The sequence below is a fragment of the Myodes glareolus genome, chromosome 3 (assembly GCF_982192425.1).
Source record: "Myodes glareolus chromosome 3, mMyoGla1.1, whole genome shotgun sequence".
Classification (NCBI taxonomy): Eukaryota; Metazoa; Chordata; class Mammalia; order Rodentia; family Cricetidae; genus Myodes; species Myodes glareolus.
In genome coordinates, this window is record NC_142028.1 from 51,728,382 (window position 1) to 51,753,445 (window position 25,064).

Consider the following 25,064-nt stretch of genomic DNA (forward strand, 5'->3'; position numbering starts at 1 on the left):
GATGTAATCACATGTTTCCATAAAATCTTCATTAAACGTTTATGGAATTATTCACAATACCCAAAAGGAGATGGCCCAAATGTCCTCCAACAAAGAACAATCAAGTAAAGTGTGACTTATGACTACAGCGGAGTATTATTCAACCACAAAAAGGAGTGAAATACTGATTTCTTACCTAACAGACGACGTGAATGAAGCAGATGGTTGAAGATCACATTGTAAGGTCCCACTTGCGTAATCATCATAACCCGCGTATCCACGGAGCCCGAAAGTGGATGTGTGTTTGTGGGGAGCTGGGCAGAGAAGGCTAGAGAATGCTTGTTGGCAGGTACAGGGTTTCTTTCTGCAGCAGTGAAGCTGTCCCAGCTCAACAGAGGTGGTGGTTTCCCAAGTCTCCCTTGGCTATGGAGAGTCGCTGCATTGTTTACCAGGTAGGAACTTAAGTAAAAAGTTCTATCTCTGGAACAAGACTTACGTTTCTGAAGTGGGTGTGGATGCAACTGGTAGTACTTCCTGCACCCCTGATGATGGGCAGGTTGGAAATACTTCCGACCGGGTGGGGTCTTGCATTTCGACAATTCTGTCCTGTGGGTTGTAATGCAAAAGCATTCATTTGTGGGATCTATGAGTGAGTTTGGTGTTCATGAGAACACCTTGGTTTTATACAGTGTTCCCGTATCACTGGTATCCCCAACCACTGCCGCCATATTAGAACGCAACAGTCTTTCTTAGTTCCCAGATTAAGCAATGGGATGTAAGTTGGGTTTAGGATAGGATTTTGCCTTGTGGTTCTGAATCTAAACTTTATCTAAACTTATGAACATTTTGAGAGCCTTTTCAGGGGGGTGTTCTCTAGAGGCTCAAGAAAGTCACCCTTATAGTTACTGAGGGATGCACCTTCATTCTGTGGGGTTTTAGAATACTCTTACACAAATCACCTTCTTTGATCTGTGCCACACAACAGGCAGGCAGTGGAGGCCCTTGTAGCTTAGCCTCCCAGACTTGACCTCTGTCCCTGCTGTTTGGTCACCTTGCTGGAGGATTCTAGTCCTTCTGAACAGCCACTTCTTTTATATATATATTTTTTCCAGTTCTCTTTCCAGATTGCTAAGCCAATGGTAGTCCACTGGGTCTGGGGAAATTTAAACCCACCACCTTGCCTCCCTTTCAGATTTTCCCCGTGACTCACTCCTGCTGGGAAGGCAATGTCTCAGCCACCTCTTGACCCGAGATCCCTCTGGCACGGAGGCCGCCTCTCTGGCTGCTGTGCTCTCTGGGTGTCATCTGTCTTCGGTGGCTGTGCACCACTGGAAACCCTCTGCGGTGACTTTTTTTTTTCTTGGTTAGAGTCTCTTTGTTTCATTTAGTGCCCAGAACTTGGGTAGGAACTTCAGGGAAGTTAAAAGCCATGGCGCCTTCATCTTAGTGCTCTCCTCCTTGCTCAGCTGCAGCCTTGCGTCTGCCTGTCCCGCCTCCTCCATCTCCTGTCTGTGGATGCACACCGCAGCCTCCCTCCATGGCTCAGGCGGGCCTGAGGCAGGCCCAGCTGGGTTGTTGGTAAGTCACTCTCACGTCTCTGCATGGCTGTTATTGTTCTTGTTGAGTGTAGATGCTACTGTTCGGGAATGAGGGACGTTACATGCAGGGTGTCTTGCCCCATCCCATTCTCTGTTCATGTCACCGACACACGCCATCCTCAAGAAGGGTTTGCACAGTCAAGAATTCTCTTGCGCCTTCTCCATGGCGCAGCAGCTGTATGATGCGGCGGCTAACATCCAGCTCGTTTCCTCAACGCTCCTGCAATCCTTAACCTCCATGTGAAGATTGTCTTCCACAAAGTGATATGGTGTGTGTTCTTCCAAGACAAAGCGACACCCCCCCACCCTATGCTCACAGAGGAAGTAATTAAGAGGTGCTTAGGTGATAAATGCAAGCGTATGAATCACAGTGTGATTGAAAAGAGACCCCGTGACTTTAGAGCTGTTAGCTGTGAGTTCTTTTCATGTCTGTGGTCCTAAAATACAGCATTTATCCAAAGAGGTCCCTGCCAGTGACTCCCCAGAGTCTGTAGGTTTTGAGGAAAAGGCACTGAGCTATCTTCAGAAAGGAGGTTTAGGTGTATCTAAAGTTTGTTGGTCATAAATGAATTGCTGGAGTCCAGCTACTCATTTTGGTCTGGAAATTTTGAAATACTAGTATGTAGCAGGGCTATTTGGGTATGCGGAGTGGATGGGAGTCTGATGGGAGTTGGGTGAGGATCCTTTGTGGAACTGGAATCACTCAGTGTTTCCGTCTGTCTTCCTTTTTGTGTCTTTGCCTGGGCTTAACTTCTGGAGCATTCTGAAGTTCACATTTCTGTTTGTGGGTGGCAGATAGCTCGTCAGGGTCTTTTCCCATGCATTGCTGAAATATGACTCCAGCTTGCTTTTTTCACAGATAAGGTGTGTATTTCTGTAGATTGTGCCCTCCCCGCCAAAGTGCTTGCTTAAGAGCGAGTCATGCAGCGATTGTTAGTGGGTGCCAGCGGTGAGTTGCAGTGGCCAATGTGAATTCGGTTGTCCCTAAGGCACTTTTTGTTCTAGGTGGAAGAGAAGGGTGGGGCCGTGGGGAGCTGAGAGAGGCAGTTTCTCTCTGCTTTCGTTGCCAAAAGCAGCAACAGCAAAGAAGCCCCACCTTCTCTTTCCGTCCAAGCACTGTGCGGCTTGAATTGGGAGGGGACTTTTCATGACACCTAAAGATTTAGTAAGTGAGTTGTTTTCATAATTTTCTAACTTAATGAAACCCAGACTCAACCAAGTTGCGTGTGCGCACACATGCGCACATGCGGTTTATGGAGGCTACAGGTTGATGTCCGATAACTTTCTCTATAGTATTTGAGACAGTGTCTCTCACTGAACCTGGAGCTTGCGACTCTTTGAACACTAGCTGACCAGTGAGCTCCAGGGGCCCACCTCTTTCTGTCTCTGAAAAGCTAGGATTGCAGGCATGTGCTACCGTGCTTGTCTCCTACATGGATGGTAGGGATCTGGAGCCAGGTCTTCATGCATGTGTTGCAAACATGTTCGTTACTGGCTAAGCCATCTCTTCAGCCCTTACCGTAGTAATTTTTCAAAAGAAAATCAACTAGGGTTTGTCTTGTCAACCGTTTTGAGTTAAAACAAAACAAAACAAAATGGAGTGACTGCCAGGATGGGCTTTGTGTGTTTATTATCTGCTGTGGAGTCTGAGGGGAAAGGGGGCTGTCTGAATTCTGTGCAGTCCTTGAGGGCCTCCACATTCACAACACAAAACAGAAAACCAATACTAGCAGCAAATAAAAGGGAAGGGGAAATGGAAAGCATGGAAGTCACACAAATGGCAGATTTTTTTCCCACAGCATCCTGAGATGCTGTTAAATATGTACACCTCAAAGCTGACTGCACATTTCATGTGTCTTCTTCCCATTTACCTACCAAATGAGCCACATCCAGTACCAGGTCTAAAGGCCACAGGGACAGTAGGATTTCTCTGCCTCCAGACATCCCTGTTAAGCGCTTCCAGTGTGTGTTTCAACTTCTTGGCCTATCCCAAACCCTTGACTTGCTGCTTGACCCTTCACCTAGTCAGAATTAGAAACCTCTCTGCTATGCCTTTCTGTCGCAGCAGAGGCAGCCCTGGTACTGGGCGAGCGAGTTAGGAGTCCACAGGAGTACATGCTCCTCTCCGTCCTGTCCAGGGAGCCCTCTGGTTTTGTGCTAGTTGCCTTTGACTTTTTCTTCTTTACCGTCCTTCATCCATTCTGGTTTTCCTCCCTGCTTCCCCTTCTCCCTCTTCTTGCTTCCTTCCCCTCCCTTTTACTTCCCTTTCTTCTCACCCTGTTTCTCTCTCTTCCCTCCTCCTTTCAGTGTCTTTCTCTTGTTAATACCTCAACTCTTCCTTCAAGGCTAGATGGAAGGTCTTATAACTCAGGCCTTTGTCAAACCGTGTTTTAGATTCTTCTCTTAGGTCAGCTGTAGCTTTACTCTTCCTTCCTTCCTTCCTTCCTTCCTTCCTTCCTTCCTTCCTTCCTTCCTTCCTTCCTTCCTTCCTTCCCTTCCCTTTCCTTCCTTCCTTCCTTGCTTTTGATCTTTCATACTTTCCTTTGTTCTTTCATTCTTTCATTATTTCTTTGTTTTGCTTTTTGAGACAGGCTTTTTCTATGTAGCCTTGGCTCTCCTGGAACTAGCTCTGTAGATCAGACTGGTTTCAAATTTATAGCGCTCTGAGTCCCTCTTCCCCCGCAAGGGCTAGTAGTAGCTTTACTCTTAACTGAGATCAAACATGTGGCCAAGTGGATGCTTTCTTTCTTTATTTTAATTTTTCACAATTACATTTGTGTGTGTGTGTGTGTGTGTGTGTGTGCGCGCGCGCACGCACACACACAGGCACTATGCACGTGAAGGTCAGAGGACAACATGTGTGAGTTCACAGTCATTCTCTCTATCCTGTTGACTCCACCATGAAGGATTAAACCTGGGTCATCAAGCCGGCCTTCAAGCACCTTTACCTGCTGAGCCAGCTCTTCATTCCCTAGTGGCTTCTTTCTAAGAGCTACTGACCAGGAGAAGGTATAGGCAGCTGAAAGTGGCAAGCCCTCCCAGGTGGCCTTGGGAGGTAGTCTTTTGGCAGATTCCATCATTAGGGTCTAGAAAGGTGCAAAGCCTCTGTTTGGATGGAGGCTCCTACTTTGGCTGAATCTTAAAGAAATTGTGTCTTTCCTAATAAGTACACAGAGTAGAAGGAATGAACTTACTCATACTTGCACTCTGGCTTATCTTTATCTTTATTTTAGTTTTTTGAGACGCCGTCTCTTGCATCCTAAGTGGGATTTCAACTTAATATATAGCCAAGGATGACCTTGAACTTCTAATCATCTTGTCAACATCCCACCTCCTCCCCCCTCCCTGCCCTGGCCTGCTGGGACTACAGGTGTTTTCCACCAACACTCAGTACACCTGCTGCCATGATGCTTGCCTCATGTATGTTAGGCAAACACTCTACTAACTAAGCTGTGTCTCCCGCCCCTACATTCAGGTGTAGACTTGTGGAAATGAGGGGCAAGTTTCGGGGATGCTGATTGAGTGTTGCTCGAGGGGAAATTTTGACTGTAAAGTGACAGTCTGTTCTTTGCTGTGTTGAGACCAACTTGAGCAAACTAGAAAAAATTAGTATATGTTAGCTAAGTCTGCCTTCTTACTTCCTGGATGATGGGGCTCCATTGAGAGAGTTGCCTGGCCCTGGGCTCAAACCTTAAGTCTGTTAGTTCAACCCTTTGAGCCAGTTATAAAATGCCAGAGGTGGTGGTGCATGCTTATAATGCTACCACTGGGGAGGTGGAAAGGAGAGGATCCCTGGGGCTTCCTAGCCAGCCAGTCTAGCATAATTGCTGTGTTTCAGGCCAAAGAGAAACCCTGACTCAAAGGAGGTTTGTGTTTTGGACTCTGCATGCATGTCTTCACATACGTGCATATAGAGATTTTTTTTAATGTTTGACAAGGACTACAACTAGATGAAAGAGCCCAGGGTGAGATATAAGTTCCAAGTTTTAGTACCTCTCTGGATACACCACCCTCAAGGCACTTAGCGTCCCAGAAACTTTCTAAGGCCTATTTTTTTGGTTTTGATGGATATTTCAGTGTCGGTGTGATGGAGGACATTCCTGGCTATTGGTGCTCAGCTCAACCTGAATCCCAGTCTCCTTCAGGTGTCAGTGGAAGGAGCTGCAAGTCCCCACCCTCTCACTGCTTTCCCTGGCAGGAAGCTCCTTCTCCAGATAGCACCCTCTGTCTCTTAGCAAGTGAAACCAAGTTCTTTTGGAGGATATATAAGAAACAGAACAAGTACCAAATTCTTAGCATGTCATGGGGTCTTAATGCTGTTAGCCAGACCACATCCTCCTTCGCTAAGGTGGAATGTTCCTTATCCAAAGGCTTGGAATCAGAAATGTTTCAGATTTGGGGGGAATATTTGTGTAGACTTACTGGTTGAACATCCTTATTTTAAAAACCTAGTTTAAATCTGTTTGAATGTTGGTATGATGCCCAAAGTATTTAAAATTTTAGAAGTTTTGTATTGGAGGTACTCAGCCTATGTATTCTTCATGTGTGTTTGTGTGTGCGTGTGTATGTGTGTGCACACATGCATGTATGCTACTTGTCAATTTCTGGGCATAGGGATTACATGCATGTGCACAGGAGTGCATGTATATGGAAGCTATAAGTATTCCTTGGGTATTGGTGCTGGGACCCTGTCTACCTTAAGTTTTTTGAGACAGTGCTTCTTATTGGACACTGTGTACCTTGAGTTTTTTGAGACACTGTTTCTCATTGGCCTGGAACTCACCTAGACAGGCTGGCTGGACAGCTAGCCCCAGGGCTCTGCTGCTGCTCTTTGAATACTGGGATTGCAAGTACATACCACTTGGTGCCACCACAGCCAGCTTTGTCTGTGAGTTACTGGGATCAGAGGCAGGTCCTTATGTTTGCACAGTGAATCTTTCACTGATAGGATTCTCTTCCCAGCCTTCACTATGGTTTTCTTTTCAAACTTTGGTTTCACTTAAACATAAATGGGAATAGAGTTGTTTGGACCAGTATGCACCTCCTGTTGACTTGGACTAATAGGCTCAGGGCTGTGAAGGTGAAGCCATAGCTTTGATTCACTGACGGAAAACCTTTCGGAAAGTCATGTCGGCACGCAACCCACACAGACAGGTGGATGAAGAGGAATGTGACTGTTCACACTCTGATGTCAGTGTCAGGAGGTTTGACTTTGGGTTGTCTTTTTATCCATCACTGAGAATGCTCCCGCAGTGAAATCCAGACTGTGTGTCTTATAGACATAGTGCACTATGGGGCAAAGTTTTGCCTTATATGGCATTCTCTTTCAAAACCAGCAATGTTTCTTAGCTCGGCATTGCTGCTCCTAGCTGCGCGTTTTAGAGGCACTATTTGTTTGAAGATGCTTAAGCCTCAAAGCCTCTCTCTCCCAGAAAACCACCCGTGAAGGACGCCGCCTTTGCCTCTCACCTGCCTGCGTCCCCACCTGCAGGTCAAAGTGACTTTTTAGGGTCTGCACTGTTATCCATTCCTCTTCCTTCAGGGATGACTATCTTAAAAATCACACGTTTTCTGTGCTTGCTCATCCCATTCCCCTTATTCCTGTAGTCCAACCCCTTTACTAATTTCTTTTTGCCCAACTAAAGTGTTTCTTCAAATTGCCATTCCTCCCCCCATAAATCAGGGTAAATGAGTCTGAATCACGAACTTCAAATTAGTCTGTGACCTTTGTGTTCCCTGGCAGGATTGGAATAGAATGCCTTACCCCACATATTTTGATCCCATGAATAATTGTTGAGGACAGTAGAAGGTCAAACATTATTTATTATTTCTCTGAGTTGGCTTGATGGCAATCACAGCTCTGTAGAAGTCAATCAAATCTCTTGATAATTCTGTTTAGGCAGTCTATAATTAGGCATTTAAACTTGGTGAAGTGTCTGCTTTGCTATGCATTATGCGTTCTCTATGGGAAGTGTGTTTTCCAGATAACTTTGGGGCCATCTCTTAACTTCAAGTTTTTGGGTTTTTGTTTTGTTTTGTTTTGTTATGCTCCTTTCCCTAAGCTGAGAGTTTGAAAGTTAAAAAATTCTTTCTGCTTGACTTACCTGTTTGTCAGGGTTTTCTGGGAGTTGTGTTTATTTAACACGGTGGCGTGTCGAAAGCGGTAAGCACAAGCATGTTTCCAGACAGGAGCACAAAGGAGGGCATGGGCAGGATCGCACCTCTGCAGACAGTGGGACATCTCTACGCAAAGGTGCTCCCCCGTAATGAATGCTAGGTGTCATCCCCTTCCCCCCATAGTGAAGGCTAGGAAGTGGATTCAGTCAAGCGTAAGGACCTGAGCGGACCTAAAACCCACATGAAAAGCTGGGTGTGGTGTCACCGAGTGGTAGGAAGTGGGGTTCCTTCTGCCCCATCTGCCCATCTTCTTGTTATGAACATCTTTCATGTTAGGAAAGTTTTTCTCTTCCACTGACCCAGCGATTGTGTCATCATTGCAGACTTACCTGTAAATTTAAACAGGACAGTGAGAAAACTGTACACTGGGCAAACTGGCCTAAGAAGGAAACTATTTTAGTTGAAATCAGAGTCGCTAGGCTTCACAGAGGGAAATGATTGAAAGTTTGGGTTTCCTTGGCATTCCATTTCAATTATTATTTTTTTAAAAGGCCAATATAACACAGTTGTTTTGTTGTTCTTCTTACTGCTTAGACTTCCTCTCCATAGCGTGTGGCTCCCACATCTACAGGGTAGCGCTCGGTTTCCTCAACCTCAGGAGAGCTGCACGGTGGTGGCTTGAATTCTCTTCCCATTCACCACTTCTGATTTGTCATAGATGACAGATATGTGGAGTTGGATTTGAACCCAGGTCTCCATGAACCTTGACATCGTTTGCTTCATTTCTAAGTAGCGTGCTGTATGTTTCTTGGGGCGAGATCATGCAGACTTCTGCCTGGGCTGTGGACAGTGACATCTTGATTGGCTAAGGACTTGATCTGAGCCTCACAGCTAAAAAAAACAGGTCTTTGTCACAGGCCTCCTTCCAGTCTACTAGGTGAGAGGGAGCTGCTGGAAGGCAGGGCTGTCTCTCTCTCTCTCTTTTTATTTGAAACTAGTTGATCTTGCTTATGAGGGTTGGGACATCCATTAGCCTCCTCAAAGTTAATAACCATTGCTGCTCCCATCCTGGCGTTGCTTGCTGGTCGTAAATCACCTGTTGCTCCTTGACTGACCTCTCTGGTGTGAAGCTGTGATTGCTGCGTGCACAGGCGTGCTTGGATGAGGGGTAAGTAGAACCGAAAATCCTATCCTTGTTCTGCTTGTCGGGATTTTGTCTAGGACATCCAAAAGAATGAGGACGTTTTGAGCAATTGTACACACACCCTGTGTTCAATGTCCATGCAGGGCTGTTTACTTTTCCTATATCACATAGGTACATGGTGGAATGGCCCAGACCTGGAAGCCTGTGCAATACAGAGCCAGTTCCAACAGGTCTACTGAGTGGTGCTTATAATCTGGGACCTAAGATGATTTACTTACTTCTTAGCACCCCATTTCCTCTTTGAATGGGATTATTTTACTACATCAACTTCCCTGCCCCAGTGCTTATTCTGCCCAGCTTTCTTTAAGATACATACTTTGAGTCAGGCTGGGGTAATGCATGGTTTAATCCTAGTATTTGAGAGGCAGAGCCAGAAGTATCTCTGTGAGTTCTAGGCCAGCCTGGTCTGTAGAGCAAGTTCCAGGACAGTCTCCAAAGCTACACAGAGAAAAGAGAAGCCCTTTCTTGAAAAATAAACAAAAAAATGTGATACATACTTATACATACTTTGTATTGAGACACATACTAATTACAAGGGTTTGTTTGTTTTGTTTTTTTTTGATATCTTCTAATGGCGTTTTCACTGGTAGAGAATGTCATTGTGTCACACGAGGGATGGATTCTGAAGTCTCAAGTTGTATGTGTGGGTTGCTGGAATCTGTAGTGGCATGGAAAGAAAGGACCATGCTGGCCCTGGAGAGACCTGTGTCAGGAGTGCTGCGAGCTTGTATGTCCTGTTGGCTAGCAGTAGATGCCACCCAGTAGGTTTACCTCTAAGTTAGTAATTTATTTGGTTTCTGGCTGTATTAAGCACCCTACAGTCAAAAGAAAGGTTGCCTTCGATCCTTGCAGTTAGAAAACGAACCCCGCCATGCGTGGAAGCGACAGTGAAAATACACGCAAGCGTCTGGAACCATTGTGAGGGGAGGAAAGCCAGGCTTCCTCATTCCCTCGCCATGTCACAGGCTGCCACAGACCTTTGCGCACGGTGTGCCCTGGGGCTCTCAGAGGGACTGGGCAGATCCTTTGGGAATTTTACAGCAGTGTCCGTCCCAAGGCACACAAATCTACTTGGTTCTATGGGAGAGCTAGAAGCTATGTATTTTGAAAAGTTCCTGCAGCGATCGGCTAGTTGTTTGGGCCACTGCCTTTATTTGTTGTTCTCTGACACGAGCCTAGGGAGAAGCCTAGAGAATTTCTTCATGATAAGCAGTCCTTGGTCAGTAGTAGTGCCTGGTCTCTGTCCATCTCTCTGGCTGCAGAGAAGCAGACATTCACTTCCGCGTTAATGTTCCCTTTTATTCCGAAAATGAATTTTTTTTTTCTGCCCCAGTTTTGGTGAAATTATGTATCACTTGTGATAATTCATTTTAAAAATTCCTGAGCTGTATGGTGCACTTTCATGAAAATTCATTTAGATAAAATTAGATATTATTGTTTAATGAGGTGGCATTTCAATTCAGACCTTGCATCAGGCATATACCAAGAGTTCTTTATGGAAGAGCTAGGTTCATTTGAGTAATAAAGGCTGAATCATGGGGGCTTTAATTCTTAATCGCTGTGAGGATTGTTATCCGTGGGATGTGAGCTGTCTTAGTGGCATTCAATCAAGTGTCCACTTAGCCATGACTGGAAGTAATTGCTCCCAAGTGGGCTGCCTGGTGACCTGTTAATACTTGTGTTGACCCTGTGACCTTGTCTGCCCCATTGTTTAGGATTTTATAGCAGGCGAGTCTGCATTTCTCTGGGGTCAAGTAGATATCCCGAGGTCAAACATTTTCTGATTACCACAGAGAGTCCACACTGTACGGACCCCAGAAAGCCCTGCGCCATGGCTGTTAATCGTCACTGCTTTGTAGTGGAACACGGGCGGCTTGAAAATTGTCTTTCCCCAGCCTGCATGTAAACAGTTTAATATTTTACGGAAAGAACTTCATCTTGTAAATTAGGTATGAATAATACATTTGTAATTACTTCTTGTGTCTTTAAACACTTGTGTCTTAATTGGCTTGCTTTTTTTTTCTTTCCTTTTTAACATATTTGCATTTGCTAGCAAGTTGAAATTAACTCCTGTGGAAACCTAGCTAAGTTATTCTACACCGTGGGACTCTCTGATCTACTAAGCCATAAAACTTGACTTGGATTTCTGGAAAATGCTTTTGTTCTTGTTTTGAAGCACCTGTATCTGACCGATCAGTGAGCCTTTCACATGCTTTTCCAGAAAAGATGTCTGTTGTCCATCCACTCACAAGTTGAGAATTTTCCTGGCTGAGTGGATTTTATCCTTTTTTTTTTTTTTTACCTGGCTGCTGTATTATTTCATATTCTTTTCTGTTGGTTGGTAATGTAATAAATCTTTTTCTAGTTGTAACCTGGACACATTCCTCCCCATCTTTGATGAGTTAAGTAACCCGAGTCAGTGACATAGCTTAGCCTGGTAAGTCATCTTGGCTCTTGGCAGATGGGTCCTCCCCCGGATTCCCGGAGTGATGGTGAGGGAGTGGAAGAACTTGGAAGGTGAGCCCGGGAGGAGGCAAGTCCCAGGTCAGCCCAGTAGGTTTCCATAACTGCATCCATGCTGTACCTTCACTTTGCCCTTGGGCCCTTCACACAGTGGATTTTCTAAAATGCTCACGTGGAGAAGCACAGCTAGAGAGGCTGAGAGCAGGAAGATCGCGCAGAACCTTGTGGACGATGTGTTTAGGCTGGCAGGTAAAGTGACTTGGCTGTCATCCCAAAGGAAGATACTGATGCTTTGTTTGCAGAGAGTCTAATTGTATGTGGCACTGACCCCAGACTCCTTTGTTGCTCAGACTAACTTCAGTCATTATCTGTTTGCCTCCATCTCCTACTGGCTCTTTACTGCAATAACCAATATTATATGGACTTCTTGGTTAATCTAAAGTCAAGGCACAGATACACACAGACAGACAGACCACACACACACACACACACACACACACACACACACACACACACACACCCTTTTCTCTTTATTCTTTCATTCTCTTTAGTCAGTGTCTTCCTATGTGTCCCTGGCTTGCCTCCCACTTGAGATTGTCTTGCCTCAGCCTCCTGAGCAGCTGGACTTACAGGTGCATATTCACTATGCCTGGCTTTGTGCTAAGGTGTTTCATCACATACCTTTCTGAGCTGATCTCATGCCCAGGGATTTCCTGGTAGTTTTGAATGTCCATATAAAATATAGATGTACTTTAGAAACATGCATAGAGATAATCTTTAATTTAGGACTCTCTGTCTCTCTGTCTCTGTCTCTGTCTCTCTGTGTGTGTGTGTGTGTGTGTGTGTGTATGTGTGTGCATGTTTCTTTGTGGAGGCCAGAGATTGCATCAAGTATCTTACTCTTTGACACCAGATCTCCCACCGTACCTGGGCCTCATCAATTCTGAAAACCTAGCAAGCTTGTAAGCCCCAGGGATCCTCTTGTATCCACCTCCCCATCACTGAGATAATGGTGTTCATTACCTAACTTTCTATGTGGGTCCGGGGATCCAAACCCAGGCCCTCATGCTTGTATAGTAAACACTTTACCAATGAAGCCATCTCTTCAGCGTCCGTGTGACTTGTCTTATACTTTTTCACCTTTGCAATAATATAAAAGTGATACACGATCAATCAGAATAGAAGTTTGAAATTGGAATTGGGAGTATTTTCCAAGGTTGGTGATAATTGTATATAGTCTGTCCCTTGATGCTGGCCATCAATGTGAGTTCCAGCCCCAGTCCCTCAGGAGGGTGGATAGCCATATTGTACATAATATATATTGTATATTATGTATATGTGTGTATGTGTATATATGTACATATAAGTATAGATGTCATATATCGTTTGTTGAGGCAGAGTCTTTGCTATGTAGGCTAGGGTAGACCCAAACTCATGATACTCCTGCCTTTCCTTCCAGAGTGCTAGGATCTGAGGTACACACCGTCATGCTTTGCTCTGATAGTCTTTCCAGTGAAGCTTGCTTTTAGTGGGAAATGCAGTCTGCTGAAGAGTGGGGTGAGGAACATTGTTTTGTGTTTCTGTCTCTCATTTCCTCAGTTCCAGCACCCATCTTAGCCTCCCTGCCCCTCATTTCCTTGTCCCTGAGGCCATGTAGGCCAGGTGTTGTTTCCATAGACACAACCCTAGGAGACAGTCCTTACCCACCTCACCAGAGCAGCTGTTCTGGAGGGAAAGAAGGAGGCAAAGGATGCCCATTGTGTTAGCATAGCTCCCAGGGACATCCGTGTCAGTGAAGGGCTCAGCCCGCAGAGGATAAGCATAGCTTGCTAGTGAGATTGTTGCTATGCCCCTCTGGCTGAAACAACAGAACTATCTGGTCCTGGTGTTCTGGAGGCTAGACTTAAAGGGTTAGGGCGTCACAGGAAGGCTGCTTCTGCTGCCGTGAACTGGACTGTTTCCTGCCCTTTTCCCAGTCTAGGATGACTCGCTGTAGTCTCTGTCATTCCTTGTAACTGGGAGCATCTTGTGCTGTGTGCTGTCAGGATTATCAACAATATGCTCCTGTGTGCATCTCTGTGCACATTCTCCTCTTGTGGTAAAGACAGTCTGATCCCATGAGGGGTTCACCCTAGTTCATTTGGTATGACCTCATTTTAACAGATGATATCGACATTGATGGAATTCCAAGTAATACCACATTCTGAACCTTTTCTTGTCTGGAAAGTTCAGGGCTTATATGCTGCAACTTGTAATACCGGGAAGCTGTGAAAGGCGAATCCTGGGGAAGAGACATACTGGTGTTCCTGTGTACTGCGGAGGCCTGACATCAGACCACCCTGTCTTCCCTCTGTGTAGATGTGTGCACAGATGTTCAAGGAATGGACTCAAGTTACAGGGTCATATTTATTTCTTTCCATATGATATAGGTGCAGGATTGACAGGCTAGTATTGGCCCAGAAAGGTCTCGATCTTGGTTGTATGCCTTAAGCTTCTTAGTGCCACCTGCTGAAGCATTTCACTGCAGCTGTATACAAACCATACAGTTAATTCAGGATGTTGGTGCTACCTCTGCTCCATTAGGGAGGAAGATATAGAGACCTAGGGAGCTTTGCTCTCCGACTTCAGATCCTGGAACTCATTCAAGATGGACATTCACAGAGCCTGTCTTCATTCATTTGCTGGCTTACTAAGCCCCCATAGTCTATTAGCGTCTCATAGAAAACACCATCATGAAAAAGAGCCTGGTGGCATTTCCTGTCTTTGGCTTTGTCTGTTTCTCTTCTTAAGCAGCCTTCGCCCTGTGCAATATGAATATTAGAAGAAAAAAAACCCTCTAGATTGGACGTGCCAATGTGGACAGACGAGCCCAGGGACCCTTGGATCTGTGGCTGGACTGCTGCCCGCTGCCTCTGAGCTCCTGCTGCCAGTGTCTCTCTGGGAGCCCTTGCCAGGTCTGTGGCTTTGCTTGCAGTTGCTGGTGAATGGTGTCTGGGATGTTTGTGGGTGGCTGTTTTGTATTTTGGTTTTGTTATCTGCCCTTTGTAGTAGTAACTCTGGCACCATTTTTTGATGCTCAGATGTTCAATGGCTTTCAAGAAAAGAGATTTGAAAATTTACCAAGTAGGGATTCATTAAAAGTTGGGTGCCTTGGATCCAAGGATGAGCTTTTTTGGCTCACCACCCAAGTGTTAGCAGAACTTGAGGGCCTCTGCACACGCTGATCCCCTTCTCTAGAAGCCAGCAGGGGATAGCGAACCACCCCACCCTTTTGTTATAGGAGAAAGGTTAGCTTACCATGTGGCCTATTCCAAAGAATTCAGAAGACTCAAATTTAAAAATTGAAAAGTTTAATCTTGATTATTATATTTTGGAAAGTAAATGAAAACTAAGTCGTCCATCCTGGCCCAAGCAAAGCACTTCTCTGGACTGTTGTTTGCTCTCGGGTTATGGCCTAGAATAGCATGTCCTGTCCCCCTCCCAACATTGGCTGCCCTCCTCCTGGGAGCCTTCCCTGTTGACTCAACTTTGTCATGTTGCTCATATTACTGGCTTAACATTCATGCTTTCTGTTTGTGTGTGCAGGTATTCACATACTTTGCACTGGTGTGTGTGTGTTAGGACCTGAAGACTATCCCTGCTGCTGTTGTATTCACTGTTTTGCCATCCACTATTTTTGTTTGTCTTTATCTGCCTGCCTGCCTGCCTATCTATCTATCTATCTATCTATCTATCTATCTATCTATCTATCTATCTATCTATCATCTACCTACCTACCTACCTACCCGTTGAAGGGATCTCTGGCCTGTAACTCACCAAGTAGATGAGGCTGGCTGGCCAGCAGGCCCAAGAGATCCTCCTGGGTCCAAGTACCCCAGCACTGGAATTAGTGTGTGCCACGCCACCCATCTTTCTTTTTACGTGAGCACTGGGGCTTTAACCTAGGTTCTCGTCCTTATAAGGCAAGCATTTAACCTTCTGAGCCATCTCTCCACCCCTCTCTCTATGAGTTAGTCATCTTTGAACCCTTCCGTTGTCCCCAGACGACGGCTCCTCTGCAGACAGTACTAGTTTAAAGGACTACTGGAGTTGGGACAGAATGGTTCTCATTTCCCACCTGGGTATTTTTTCTTTCTTCTCTAATTTGCGTATGTGCTGCTTCCCGTGGGTGGCAGGGAGTCAGGTCATCCCTTTGTTCTCAGATGGCAACTGTCACTGTTGATTATGCCTTGTGACTTTACCTGAGTTGCTTCAGAGGGGGAAAAAAATTCATGTCATAGAAATTTCAATTGACTTGTCAATGTCACCGTGCTTCGGCTCCCAGAGGCTGAGTGGAGATGGAAGACCGACAGGTTTCTGATACACAGTGTTCTCAGCATTTGGGGAAGCCTGACTCACTCAGGCCCTTGTGAGAACATTTTCAATCTGAAGCTGTTTTCTCTAGGGCAGTCTCGCGCTGACATTTTTAGGGCAGCTGCAATAGTATTTTGTTGCTGTCCTGGGAGAAGTGTGAGGGGGGAAGCACCTCTTTTTTTTTTCTTTGTGAGTATACCCTCAAAGCTAACCTCAGTGACAGAAGAGGACAATTCCTAAGGAGCGTCTGAGGGGTTCTGATAGAATTTTGTAAGGATTCCTGTGGCGTTACCCAAGATGGGCTTCCCTTTGCCGGAATGAGAGCATTCAGAGGGGTCAGCCAGCTTCACACTGGGAAGTCATTGGGAACACATGCGAAGAAATGGATATATGCTTTTAAAAAATGCAAACTCCTTTCCGTCATTGGAAAGGAATTTAAAAACCATCATTTTTCAAAAAGGTGTAGAAATGGATGAGACAAACAGGAGTCTAAGTGGCTCATTGGTAGGTTAGGAAAGAATGTGTTCTGTGTTTCAGACACTTGCAGTAGGATAAAGGAATGCCCAGGGGTAATTGTGTGGCGTTAATTGGAGAGATGGCCGGGCGCTGCAGAGGAAAGACTGCCATTTCTTCTTTTACTGTAGTCTTACAACCTTATTGGATTTTATTGCTAAGTCCAAAGAGTGCCTGATACCTACTCAGCACTCAGCCAGGACACTGTGTCACACGCGTGCTTTGACACCTGTTCCCTCCTTTGCGGAGTCTTGCATGTGACAACGTCTGGCAGCCACAGTGAAGGAAAGGCATTTCTGACTCCTCAGAGAATCAGACATTCCTGCACATCCAGTGGCACTGGTCAGCTCCTTTCTACAGGTGGGACCTCGGTTTTACATGGCTGAAGCCTGGACTCATATGTGTCCCTGAAGGTGTTCAAAGGTTGATTTCCTGAGCCCTTGTGTATAAAGCTACCCTAGCTTAGGCATCGTAACATACAGACCGAGTTCATGGAGACAGAGACAGTCCTGTTAAAGAACAGTGGCTTACTCAAGATGGCGGGATGACGGGGTGAGCTGAGACGGGCGCTTATGAGAAGGAAGATCCCTTCCTTTGAGAACACTGGTGTAGTCATCAGGAAGTTTAGAGACGGGCCACTGTGATTTGGCCTTCAGTGTAGGTTTAGAGAAGCTAGAGACAGTGCAGAATAACGTTTTGAACTTGATGTCGAAGCCTGCAAGAACCTTCTGAGTTGCTATATAATGCGAACAGTTGTGTGTCAGCTGCGTTTATCCACTACGTAGGCAGTTCAGGTGGTGTCAAGATGCCACCTATATGAGATAGCCATGTCTATTTTGTAGGTTTTTTTTTCTTACTGTGTATTACTTGTTGCTTTCATGGAAGCTGACACGTCAGAGACATTCAGTAAGTGTTTGTTTAGCTGACTCCAAGGTCAGGGAGGAATGGAGGGAGTGGGTTAAGGTCATGCTAGCTGTGGGAACCAACCCACACCTGCTAAATGGGTTTCCTCTTAAGTCCTAAATGTGAGGCCCTGCACTATCTGCCCGGGTTCAGGCTCTTTTTTTACCCTATGACTGCCACAGAAAACCACATGAATGGTTTGTGGGCAAACCTTGGAAGTGGTCCATACCAATAAGTACAGTCTTTAGTCAGGTGAAAGGTGTTGAGGAAAAGACCCCCCCAAATAATTTGTGAACTTATATTCCTATGAAGATAGACTACAGTTGGCTGGAAAGTAGGCATGGAATTTTTCCTTTTCTTCTTGGTCGGGATCTCACTGTGTAGCTCTGGCTCGCCTAGACCTCACTATGTAGACCAGGCTGGCCTCTAACTTGTAGAGAGTTCTAAGGTTGAAGGCATGAAGGATCAGGTCCAAGTTTTATGTTCTCGTCTTCCCTATTCTTCCATCTGAACAAAATACCAAGAGAGGGAAGGTTTTGATCGACGGACCTTGAGTTTTCCAATCTGAAGCAGAACTCTCTTTGCTTGACAAGGATAGAAATGGGAAGTCCAGAAGTTTCCTTGCAGCTGGAGGTCTGATGAGGTCATTGTGCCCATGTGGCTCTTGCTATTCATTAAGTTCTGCTTAGATCAAGTCCAAAAGATGTTGTGTGGGTTCTCGGCTGATGAGCTGGCCCAGAATGGAAAGGGAAGGGATGCCAAGACTCACAACCCAAGTTCAGTCTTCAAACCCATGTAGTAGATAGAGAGAACTCCTGAAAGTTGCCCTCTGATCTACACACACACATACACACACACACACACACATACACACACACACACACACACCACACACACCACAGTGGGGGGGTGTAGTAGAAAGTTAGAATTCTGACTGACTTATTCTGACTGATGAAGGTGAGCTGAGAGGTGACTTTGCCGGGAAAGATTGCTTCCTCAGGAACACTGACTTGCAGCTGTCTGCAGAGAGCTAGCAGAAGAGAGGGCTTGAAAGCTGGAAGCCCCCACCCTTTGGGCCATGCTCCTACTGTATTTCTAAGAGAGTGCCACGTGAACACCACAAGAGTGTGGCTATGAGCTCATCCTTCAGGACAGGTGGCAGGACATCTAGAAAGATGGTTCTGTTTTTACTGTGTGTGTGTGTGCGCGCGCACGTGTGTGTAGGGTGCACGTATATATGCATTGTGTGGGTATGTGTGTATGTGTGTAGGTGTTTCTGTGTGGGCAAGTGTGAAGGCCCTAAGTTGATGTTGGATGTCCTTCTCAATCATGCTCCACCTTATTTCTTGAGGCAGTCTTTAATAGAACCCAGAGCTCAATGGCCAGCTCGTCAGCTTGCCCTGGACTTGCCCTGCCTTTTCTGGGATTATAGGCAACTTCCGTGAATGCCCAGCCTTTACATGGACCCCAGGGATCTGACTTTGGAGCCTCACACTTTGAAAGAGCTTCATCTACTGAGCCATCTCCTCAGAACGGAATGAATGAATTTGTTTCCCCATCTTACAGTAGAAGAAACTGGGTCTTGAATGGCTCAGCAGCTTGTCTAAGACAGCGTGGTTAAGGCAAAGCAGCTGGAATTTTTTTTTACTTTAGTTTTTAAGAAAACCTATCTTTTCTCATTTTATATGCCAAATTCATTTTTTTTTTTTAAGGCGGGGGAGAGTAGTCTGAATTGGGTTATGGGGCCTGCGAAGGTACTTCACCTCAGCCATTGAACTCGCTCTGTGCTGGCCGTGAGTCTGTTCCAAGCTGTGGCGAGGAAGGCATCCGCCCACTCGGGTCCTCTCCCGCCCAATCTGCCCACGTGTGGAGCCCTGTTCTCTGCACCTAGAATTTGAACCAGGACCCCATGGAGCCAGTACACAGTAAAAGAGAATGCTGCTTGTAATGTGAACATAAGACTCATTCTTAAGGAGATGTGGTGTCTGGGCTCAGTGTTCCTGGAAGACTGGGTGTGTTCTGGGGGAGACATTTCCATTTCATTGGCCAAGTTGTTCTGGCAGTAGTGAGATCAGTATCTTCCCACTGACAATCATAGCAGACATTGCCCTGACAGTTAATAAAGTGGCAGAGAGTTGTACTTGATAATATAATTCCTGTTGCCAGTTTGCCTACTAAACCCAGGAAACCCCTGGGCGATGGTGGATCCATTCTTGCATTGCTACTTATTTGGCTTGTGTCACACGTAACAAGACAGCATTTCCGTCATTTGAAAGTGTGTGGTTATTACCATCCCTTTGCACCGCATCGGTATGGACCCAGGCTTGCAGCTGCATTGTGGCTGTCATCTGGTCTTGTGTGTGTCTTTCCCCTGCCGTCTTTTTTGGTGGATTACCTTAATTGTAGTTCAATATTTTAGGCCAGTGTCAGGTGTAATATTTTGGTCCTCTTTTGACTACGTAAAGCTGTGTAATCAAGAAAGGGTCATGTTCTCTGGATCCACTAGTGTGCCTGGCTTCATATAACAAATCAGGAAGCCCTGCTTTTCTAGAACCAACCACTTGCAGCTAGTTAGAACTCCCTGAGGGGTGGGACAAAGCCTTCACGCTGGCCTGTGGCCCTGGGTAGGTACTTGTCTGTATTGTTGAGTGACTTCCTAAGTAAAAGAACAGAAGACTGCATTTCATTCTGGCTAATTTTGTTGTCTAGAAAAATCACCAAGATCATGTGTTTTTGAAGTGACTAAGGGTTATGGAGCTTGAATTTAGTTTTCTTTCAATATAATTTCAATATTATTCATATTCAACATATAGGGAAATTTTAGAAACATAACATGGAAGTCGTTAGACTTCCTAGCTGAATTTGCCTTCATTACCTCCGTTTATCACTCTGCCTTCTCCTTTCCTTTCTCCTGCTTTCTCTCCCACGATCTCAAAAACAGGTATCTGCGTCTCATAACCTTCACTGTGCACTACCTGATCACCCCCTTACTTACCAGAAGCAAGTCAGGAGACCTAAAGACAACCAGAAGACTAATATCAGACTTTCTCAGGTTCTCTGCCAAGACCTTGGAAGTTGCTGTGTGTGTTCATCCAGTCCAGGGTCCAGAGTGGGATCGGGTATCACCTTTAGTTGATATGTCTCTTCTATAAGTTTGTGTGAAGTGAGCATTTTAGTAGATGAAATATGTGGAACTTCAGCCGAACTACACTGGCCATTTTTTTCTAGACTTCAGATAAAATAGCTTTTAATAAAGATTTTTATTATGGTGTTTGTGTATGGTGATGTGGTGGTGGCACACGGCATGGCGCATGTGTGCTGGTCAGAGGACAGCCTTGTGGAGTCACCTCTCTCCCGTCTTTACCTGTGTTCCAAGGGTCAGGTTTGTGTGGCGCGTACCTGGGCCAGCAAAACCATCTCACTGGTCCGCAAAATCATCTTTAAATTCCAACTTCTTAGTTGTATTGTTTTCTTGTTTTACACATTTCCTTGGTAATCTGTCTCTAGTCCGCACTCTTTTTACTGACAGAAATATTTTCCCTTGGGTGGAAACAGAAGTGAACTAGTTAGAGCGCACAGTAAGATTGGTCTCTGACCAGTGTTAGGTTCTCTTGTGACTTTCTTTTCCTCTTCTACCCACACAGCACTGAACCCTCCCTTTGCCCTCCTTCTCCCTCCCTAGACTTCTTTTAATTTCACAATGAGACTTTGCAGCAACATTAGATTGGTTCTGGTGCAGGCATTTTGATGACCCCCGTCTCCAGTCATTATAGTAACTAATAAAAGCTAGAAAATGACTCTTACCCCGTGAGTCCGTTTCCAGTGCCGCTCAGAGAGCTCAGCTGTATAAATATGCAATACGTTTTTTTTGCTGTGTAAATTTTGATTAAAGGGAAATGCGCATACCATTTAGTTCAACGTTTCTTATAAATTTAATCACTTCTGAATGTAAAACAATAAGCAGAAATGAAATGGCATTGGCAACATGAGGTTACCATTCTAAAACAGCGAGAGTCTCTGGTCTTCCTCGAAGCTTCCATAGCACATTCTGGAGGGCGCTTGGACTGGGGCAGAAAGTGTGGGACAGATGTCGTGGGAAATAGACCTGTGCCTGTGTTTTCACACTTGTGATGCGATTGTGAGAGGATCTAGCAGGGCAGGGGGACGAGACAATGCTTCAGCCCAAAGTTTGCACGCTGAAACTTCTGAGTTAACGTAACATTCAAAACTGTGCCATGATTATGTTTATGCTGTTGAATTAAAAATATGAGTTTTAGAAAACTTTCATTTTTCTTTTGAGATGGCTATGAGTCCAGCTCATTTTTATTCTGTAACGGTTTTCTGAACGGGAGCTGAGCTTTTGTCCTGTTTGGACTGGGTGTCTTGTGAGTACGTGGAAGAAGGCATTGGAAGCCAGAAATGGTCAACTGTGATACTGCGAGAAAATGCCTAAGACTGGATAGTTTAGAAATACCAGAAATGTTCTCTTCACTGGCATGGAAGCAGAAGAGCTCATGTTCAGGTGCCTATAGATTGGTCCATGAGGGTCTTGTCTGTCTGCCCCTTCCCCATTCTCTCTTTAAAAGACACATTTAATTGATGTGTATGAGTGTACATATTTGTACTGTATATGTGTGCTTGATACTCTCAGGGACACCAGAAGAGAGCATCAGAGTCCCTGGAACTGGAGTTATGAGTTGTTGTGACCGAGGTATGGGTTTTGGGAATTGATTGGGTGCCCACTACAAGAGAAGCTAGTGATTTAACTGCTAATATACCTCTCTAGCCCCCATTCTGTCCTGTTGGGTGACACCAGGAAGGCTGTGCCTTCCACAGGGCAGGAACACAGAGAAGAAAGGGATAAACGAGAGCAGAAGGGAAGCAAGGAAGGAAGGGAAAGAGGCCTTCCCATGTTTGTCTTATAAGTTTGTTAATTTCATTCGGGGGGGGGGGGCCTGACCTCTTGGCATAATCCTGTATTTTTGGTTTGGCCTCATGTATGTGTCCCTGGGAAGCCAGGGACACATAATGTAGTTGAAGATGATCTTGAACTTCAGTTCCTTCTGACTCCACTTCCCAAATGCTGAGATCACAGGTGTGCACCAGTATGCTTAGTTTGCAAGGTGCTCTTTAAAGCACCGAGGGTTTTTTTGCATGGAACTAGTGTCTCCTGCTTAGCTGCATTCTTGGCCCCAAGGAGTAGACTAGTGAGAGTTTCCGTCCTGTGCAGGGAAAGATGTGAGAACAGAAAGCAGGCCTTTCTTCACTCGGCATATACCCCGCGCACGCCCCACAGGGCTGAGCTACACAGTGAGCTGAGGCCCATCAATATCTCTACTCTACTGTCTCCCAACTGGGCCTTTCTAGAGAGAAGTCAGGTTTCTTCTCACTAAACTCCAGGGAACGATCCAAGCACCCCTTTGTTGTGGCTTGAATATGTTCCCTTCAGAACTTGGGGTGCTTTACTAGGGACATACATGAGCTGGCAGCATGCTTGCTTGCGCAGCATGCATGAGATCATAGATTCAACTTCCAGAACTGTATAAATTAGGTGTGGTGGCCTACATAACAGATTCAAGACCAATCACAGATCCATGAGATCCTGCCAGCGCAAACCAAAGCAAAACAAAAGTAAATTCAAAAAGAACAGTCCACTCCATTCTAGCCTTGATGCACAAATACTTACCTAGGGCCTCCTTGCCTATTTTGTGCCCATGTTGTTCCGGCATGATGGATAGATCAGTGAGGAAAACCAAATATCTGGGCTCTGTGGATGCCCATCCTTGAGGATGAGGGAAGGAAGGGTTGCAGGCTCATGTGATAAGTAAATGATTTAGTGTGTTAGATGGAATGTGATTAGGAAGGATTGTGTGGTCAGTACTGCCAGTGGCTCCGTGCGAGCTGTGTCAAAGTACTGTAGCCGGCCATGTCTCTTTAAAGAACATGCCGTTTGAGTGAGAACTTGAAGGAGGTGTGCACATTTCTGTTTCAGGCAGAGGGAACAGTTAACACAGAGGCCCTCTGGTGGGAAGCATGCCCTGTATGATGGAGCATTGTCAAGGAGGCTGCAGTGGCTGCTTTGTGGTGATGCAGGTGGATCTTGGCGGATTAGGATTTGAGGGGCTTTGTTGATTGGCTGGAGAGAGATGCATACACGCATATGTGAGGGTGTGCTTGTGTGTTGGGTCGGAGGAGGGTATTGGGTGCCCTGTTCCATCTCTCTCAGTATTCTTTTGGAACAGGTTCTCTCCCTGAATGTAGAGATGGTTGGTGACCATCAAGCCCCAGAGAGCTTGTTTCTGCTTCCCACAATGCTGTGGTCACAGTTGTTCTGGCCACAGCCTTCTGTTTACATGTTTGCTGAAGATTTGAACTCATGTCTTCATGCTTGCATAACAAGTAATTTTATCTGCTGCTCCATATCTCTCAAGCCCCGACTGAGATTTTAGTGATCACTTTGTTGGGAACAGACCTTGGACGGGATGCTTGCTCCCTTTTCCAGTGGAGGTATGATGGTGTTAGAACTGACAGCTTTGGAGGAAGGCGAGGTATAGTGATACTGCAGACAGTTGTTTCAAGGGCAGATGCCACAGGATTTCATAATGAAGTAAAGGTAGAATTTGAGAGAAAGCTAGCAGTCAGTATTGACACACCTGGGATTTATAAGGCAAGAAGAACAGAGTGGCCATAGACTGTGATTGGGAAGGAAGTAGGTGGAACCAGTGTTCTGGGTAGATTGAGATTGAGGTCCCAGAAGAAACGTCGTGAGGGCAGGTAGACTCCTGGGCCTGGAGTTGATAATCCCAGGTTGGTTAATTGTTCCGGAGCAGAATGTCACTCTACCTCTGGCCCCAAGGCTAGGGAGCATGCCTCTTTAACAGTTCTCCCTTGTTAGGAAACACATTGTATAGTTTTTGAAGCTGATGCCTTCTTGTTGCTGGACTTTAGCACACAAGCTTTGCAGGCCAGAAGGAAAGCTGCATTTGGGCGCAGTAGAAAAGAATGTGACCCAGTCCATGCTTCCAGTTTTTCCCTGCCCTAGGAGTCAAGGACTGTCTACATTTTGAATAAGCATTTGAAAATGGATGACCAAGCATTTTTGCTTTTTTTCTGGTGTATATGTGTGTTCATACACTCATGTCTGTGTGTGGAGGCCACAGGTCAACCTTGCGTATATTCACTAGATACTGTCTACCTTATTTTGTTTATTGTGAAGGGTCTTTAACTGGCCCTAAACTTGCCAAGTAGGTGAGCACCCAGGATCTACTCGTCTATGCTTTTCTTATGCTAATGTTACAAGGCTGTGTCCATGTACCTGGAATTTTCACAGTTCTGGTGGTGGACTCAGATCCTCAAGCACTTTGCCTGCTGAGCCAACTCTGCAACCCCGCTCTCTGTTCTTTCTCTCACACATCATTTATCAAGTGAAGAGAGTTGAATTGTCTTCTCAAAGCAGAGTTCTTCCATTGCTTCTTTGTCCTAAATGGCAGCTTCTGGACTGCTTCTCACCTAGGGCCATTAAAACTCTTCAGGAACTTTCTCTCAATGGGTTTGTGAACACTACAGTCGAGTTCTGGCTGCAGAAGAGAAAGGGCTGGATTTTCGCCTGGGCTTTCTTGTTCTCTTGCTTCAGGGAGGGTGAGCATGTAGCCTCCTGGCCTCCTACTCACTTGCAGAACGTTTCTGCTCTTGGATCTCTTCCTGAAATAGGATGTGGGTGGGGTTTTGTGTCCTTAGCCAACATCAGAGGTCTTTGTGGGGCCAGGTATGAGCCCCATGCTCTGGTCCTGCCCTAGACTCTGCATTTACCTCCAAGGCTCCACTGGGAGGCATCATAGCACAGTGTGAACCAGCTTTAGCTCGGGTTCCTCCACTGGATTCTGTGTGACCTTGAGCAGGTGGTTTCCCGTCTCTGTGCCTCAGTACTCATTTGT

General features: G+C 45.6%; 1 protein-coding gene and 1 pseudogene across 5 annotated transcripts in view; one reads left to right on the plus strand and one right to left on the minus strand.

The window, feature by feature from the left end:
* Window positions 1-25,064, plus strand: part of Foxp1 (forkhead box P1) — a 608,309-nt gene that overhangs the window by 45,521 nt on the left and 537,724 nt on the right. The window lies entirely within an intron of this gene.
* Window positions 18,842-19,294, minus strand: LOC146895219 (Nuclear RNase P; annotated as a pseudogene).